Source organism: Cherax quadricarinatus, chromosome 94, assembly GCF_038502225.1.
Source record: "Cherax quadricarinatus isolate ZL_2023a chromosome 94, ASM3850222v1, whole genome shotgun sequence".
NCBI classification, from domain to species: domain Eukaryota; kingdom Metazoa; phylum Arthropoda; class Malacostraca; order Decapoda; family Parastacidae; genus Cherax; species Cherax quadricarinatus.
This window is the reverse complement of record NC_091385.1, coordinates 2,878,468-2,884,467: the sequence shown is the minus strand read 5'-3', so window position 1 is coordinate 2,884,467 and position 6,000 is coordinate 2,878,468. Positions and strand designations below refer to the sequence as shown.

Sequence of the window (6,000 nt, the reverse complement as noted above, 5' to 3'; positions counted from 1 at the left end):
AATTATGGGGGAAGTTGATAAATTAGACACATGTGCAACTCTTGGGTATCTTTATTGAGGAAACGTTTCGCCACACAGTGGCTTCATCAGTCCATACGTAGGAGAAACTTGAAGAACAGGAGGAGAATGAGGTAATCAGTCCCTCAACCTTGAGTCGATGTGTTCAGTCCATCTGATATGCCGTATTCTATTCAAGTTTGATGGACTGAACACATCGACTCAAGGTTGAGGGACTGATTACCTCATTCTCCTCCTGTTCTTCAAGTTTCTCCTACGTATGGACTGATGAAGCCACTGTGTGGCGAAACGTTTCCTCAATAAAGGTACCCAAGAGTTGCACATGTGTCTAATTTATCAACATGTCGGTTCTCTGAACCATTCATCTATGGGGGAAGTTGCAATCGGCACATTTTTGTAACATTGCAGCTCCTGATGATGCGTTGATTGCAACACGAAAGGCCTAGAGCTTTACATTTTGCAAATTGTAGATAGGAGTAGAAGTGGTATATAGTGGTATATACACCAGGTTAATTAACTAAGCCACTACATTAGTTTTCCAGGTAGTGGCAATAGGCAGCACTAACAACCTTAATTAAATTACCCAAGTAGGTAACTACTCAATTTTCGCCATAATTAATAACCAGAAAACGTATTATATATACCTGCCTTCAAATATTTACCGATATACAAATGTGTAGGACTGAGACGTTATCCGCAAGTGGTGGAGTGAAGAGATATACAAGTTTGTAGATGAATGGTTCAGAGAACCGACATGTTGATAAATTAGACACATGTGCAACTCTTGGGTATCTTTATTGAGGAAACGTTTCGCCACACAGTGGCTTCATCAGTCCATACAAAGGAGAATCTTGAAGAACAGGAGGAGAATGAGGTAATCAGTCCCTCAACCTTGAGTCGATGTGGTCAGTCCATCAATCTTGAGTAGAATACGGCATATGAGCGGAGAAGGAGCTTATAAACCGTTGGCAGGAGAGGTGCAGCAGTCATAGGTGGTGTCACATTTAGGAATTCTTCGCTTGCCTAATTCTTGGGCACGACCTACTTCCACATTGAACAAATGTGACACCACCTATGACTGCTACACCTCTCCTGCCAACGGTTTATAAGCTCCTTCTCCGCACGTATTCTACTCAAGATTGATGGACTGACCACATCGACTCAAGGTTGAGGGACTGATTACCTCATTCTCCTCCTGTTCTTCAAGATTCTCCTCTGTATGGACTGATGAAGCCACTGTGTGGCGAAACGTTTCCTCAATAAAGATACCCAAGAGTTGCACATGTGTCTAATTTATCAGATATACAAGTTACTGAATCGAACAGTCCATGGTTCGATCACCTGTACGGGTGGAAACATTAAGACGTGTTTCCTTAAAACACCTGCTGTCCATGTTCACCAAGCAGTAAAATAGGTACCTGGGTGTTAGTCGACGGGTGTGGGTCGCATCCTGGGACAGAATTTACCATAATTTTTGCAAAGGCACTACCAAGCAGCGATGCATGAATGCCTGTTCAGTTTACGTTGTTAGTGATAAAAATGTCTTGAACTGTACATGTCTTTTTCCACATTTTGTTTGTGTCACCATATTTATTTTCATTATACTGTTGGAACAGCGAGATCCCATTGTATTTTCACCATACAGGAATAAGATGACCATAAGTGTCGACAATGACTAGAAAGTGTTGTAATTAAAATTATATTTTCCGAGAGTAATCCACGAACTGTTGTTGGAGAAATGTGTAGAGCATGAGAATATAAGAGTTGAGGAACACTACAGGAAGTCTACTGGCCAAAAATTGAGGAACATCACAGGAAGCCTTCTGGCCAAGAACTGAGAAACATTACACGAAGCCTACTGGCCAAGAATTAAGGAACACTACAGAAAGCCTACTGGCCAAGAATTGAACATTATAGGAAGCTTACTAGCCAAAAATTGAGGAACATTATAGGAAGCCTACTGGCCAAAAATTGAGGGGCATTACAGGAGGCCTACTGGCCAAGATTATTATTATAATCAAAAAGAAGCGCTAAGCCACAAGGGCTATACAGCTACTGGCCAAGAATTGAAGAACATCATAGAAAGCCTACTGGCCAAAAATTGAGGAACATTATAGGAAGCCTACTGGCCAAAAAATGAGGAACATTATAGGAAGCCTACTGGCCAAGACTTGAGGAACACTACAGGAGGCCTACTGGCCAAAAATTGAAGATTACAGGGAGCTTACTGGCCAAAAATTTAGAAACATTACAGGAAGCCTACTGGCTAAGAATTGAGGAACACTACAGAAAGCCTACTGGCCAAGAATTGAGGAACACTATGGGAAGCTGAAGTTTCAGTTGCTTGGGAAGTGTCATTTATCAGGACAGCCTCTCCCGTACACATCTGAAACAGACTTATGTAAGGATATCTCTACCATCACATTGCTGGACAACACAAAATATATCAATGATGGGAAAATTAAGAATTGAGGAGGGGGTTGCCTATTGGCCCATACTAGACAGGTCCAACTCTAAATCATCCATTCCCACCCATTGCATGAATTGGTGGTAAATTATTATTATAATCAAAAAGAAGCGCTAAGCCACAAGGGCTATACAGCAATTGGTGGTAAAATATTAGACTTTCACTGAGGTTAGGTCAATGGTGTGGGGGACAGCTTATCAGCTTGACCCACATCATTATTGTGGTTTAGCGCTTAGTTATGCTAATAATAATTGTATATAATTGATGTGGACCCTCTTTGCAAAGGATAGAAGTAGATGTGTTGGATGACAAGGGTCGAGAGTTCATGTTATAGTATGTGGCCATTCAAGTACAGTGGAGCCTCGGTTTTCGTGATTAATTAGTTACAGAAAGTCTGGTACAAAAACTAAAGCAATATTTCTCATAAGAAATAATGTAAATCCAATTAATCCATTCCAAACACCCAAAAATATTAAAAAAAAATACATTTTATAGAGAATAACTGTAGTTTTACATACAAAAAACAATGAGAAATAAATATAAATGACTAATGAAATGGATAAATGAACATTTAACATCACTTTTACCTTTATTGAAGACCCTTGTTGGCGTACGGGAGACGGCGAGGAGGGGAGAGGGAGGAGGAGAGGTTATTGTTTGGAAGGAGAATCCCTGTCCATAAGGACTTCAGGTATCAAGGCTCTATTTGGGGATACTTCCCTTCATTGTCTTTTACTGGCATTAGGACTAGCTCTTTAAGATTTGCCTAAAATGGGACAAGGCATTGCCATTGAACATGTTGCAGACACAACTTGCAACAGTTTTGTTAGGGTGATATTTCTCCACTCCACTTTGCACACATGTCCTTAAGCACTGAAGAAGGCACATTCTCTCCTCTCTCTTCCTCCTCCTCCTCCTCCTCTGAAGCAATTCTATCGTGTTTCTCACCTTCTATATCAAAGGCCTGGCACTCGGAACTTTCTTTGGCCCCATGGTGGCTTATTTAGCAGTCGCACTCATTTTAGGAAATGTTTCAGATGAACGTGCAGGGTGATGCTCACTCACTCACAAAGGCAGACTGAGTCACTCGGTGCTTGAGTGGCTGAGTGAAGCGGGCAGACAAGCGGACACGTTTGGTACAAACCATTATTAACTCTATGAAAACCGAGGTGATGTACAAAAACTGGGACAAAATTTTGATGGAAAACATAGTTGAAAATCGAATCCTACAAAAACTGGGGCGTACGAAAACCAAGGTTCCACTGCATGTGTTGGGGGTTGCATCGTAAAAAGTCAAAAACTTGTGGGACTGGAAGAATTTTGTTAGAGGGAAGTTGTGTCTATCTTGTAGGGGTGAGAGGTGCTTAGATAGTCTTGTAGGGGTGAGAGGTACCAGATGACTCAGGTATAACACCAGTACCAGTTTCTGGATTCTGATACCTTCAAAATGACTAACCAATGCTAGCAAAGCTGCCTGATTAGATATCACTAACTATATACGTATTTCTCTTTCAGATAATAAGTGATGGGTGACTCAGTAGTAAGGCAGTTTCTGGCAACATTTTCAAAATGGATAGTCCTGTCTGCTATCCTGCAAGTCTCTCATTTGATTTCCACTTGAAGTGACGAGACCACTACCGCATCACTCCTATAAGGTAAGCTAGAACATGGCTGATAGTGATCCCTTTAATTTTCTCTCTAGATGGTGTACTTACAAGAGATTTATTATTATTATTATAATCAAAAAGAAGTGCTAAACCCACTAGGGTCATACAGTGCTGGAGGATATTTCTCCGAGACCAAATGGGAAGAGAGAAGGTTTTAATTTTTTTTTAGACTGAGGACCCTGACCTGAAATAAGTTTCCAGGTTTCCTTAGTGCATTTTCTTGTTCAGGATAATGCTGAGTCCCTGTTGTGGAATTCCGAGAAAGGATGGATGCCAACCTGACATTTCCCAAACCTCTTAGGTTATTTTGGGTTTATAGGGACAAAAACTTTTCATTATTATTATTATTATTACAATCAAGGGGGAAGCGCTAAACCCGGAGGATTATACAGCGCCTGGGGGGGGGGGATGTGGAAGGCATTCAGGCTTAATTTGGGGAACTGGAGCACAGATCCAATTCCCTAAATCAAGAGCCCCTCACCAACATCAAGGAACCTTCCTTGAGGGGAAACTTTTCATTAAAATTGGGAAACAAGCCTAAAATATTCACTAAAATTGGGAAACAAGCATGAAGTAACTGTTTTTAATTAATTCCTTCCCAAAACCATGAAAACTCTTGTATATTCATCTTTCCTGAGGTCTACAAGAGTTTTGATGAAGATCCTGACCCAAAATGATGTACTTCCCATTTCCCAGTGTATTCCCTTGATCAGCATAATGCTGAGTCTGTGTGGATAAATTCTGAATGGAACTGGCAGCTCCCTTGACATTTTCTTTTGAGATGTTGGTCCTGGAGTATACCTGGAGAGAGTTTTGGGGGTCATTACCCCCACAGCCTGGTCTGTGACCAGGCCTGGAGGTAGGAGGTAGTTCCTGCACTCTGAAGGATGAGTGGGAATGTCACAGTCCTGGAGGTGGGAAGTACAGTGCCTGCACTTTGAAGAACAGGTGAGGATGTTAAAGTTCTGGTGGTAGGAAGTAAAATGCCTTCACTCGGAAGGATGGGTAGTGACTTTCTGGCAAGACAGTGATTGAATGAGTGATGGAAAGTGTTTTCTTCATTGTTGGGTCACTACCTACAGCTGGAGAACTAAAAAAACATTTGTCTGTAGATTATGTTAGTCGAGGGGAAGCAACAAGTCACACAGCAGCTGGGAAATGGGAGGCAGTTAGGTTTGATCCAAGGAAGGGAAGATGTCCAGTTGCTCAGCACAATCAACCTCCACTGAGGAAAATGGGTGTTGCTTCAAGGAAAGTGCCTTGATGCTGGTCAAGGGACCTTGATCTAAATCAAACCTGAATGCTTCCCATTACCCAGGTGCTATATGACCCATATAGGTTTAACACTTGCCCTTCATTTAAAGCAAATCAGGTTAGATAGAGGGAGCATTATATTTTTTTTTTGGGGGGGGGGGTGCTCTTTGGGAGGAAAACTGCCCCAGTCCAATGGAGAAATACTCCAATTCCTCAGATCAGGCCTTTCCCTCAGCCCCTCTTCCTTGAAGGGACATTTTTTTTTTAATTTTATTCACAAGAATGCATTAAACCTGCAGGGATCACATATCATCTGGGGAAATGGGCACTCATGTTTGATTCAAGGAAGAGGAAGCACAAGTCCCATTCCTTTAATCAAGAGCCCTGCATCAAGGCACCTCCCTCAAGGGGCCTTGATGGAACAGCATTTTCAGTCATTCAGTTGACTATTATTTTATCCTTGGTAGCATTAAAAATGGGGTGGGTAGAAATTTTTGTTAGTGGGTCTGTGCTTGAGATGGACCTATCTAGTATGAGCCAGTAGGCCTGCTGCAGTTTTTCTCCTTTATATTCTTACGTTTCAGACTTATCATC

General features: G+C 41.6%; 1 protein-coding gene across 1 annotated transcript in view; it reads left to right on the top strand.

Moving 5' to 3' along the window:
• Nucleotides 1-6,000, top strand: part of LOC128700866 (protein embryonic gonad-like) — a 508,931-nt gene that overhangs the window by 3,554 nt on the left and 499,377 nt on the right. Inside the window, exon 2 of the mRNA XM_053794324.2 lies at nt 4,001-4,140. The gene's annotated coding sequence lies outside the window, so the exon portion shown is untranslated. The remainder of the gene's footprint in view (nt 1-4,000; nt 4,141-6,000) is intronic.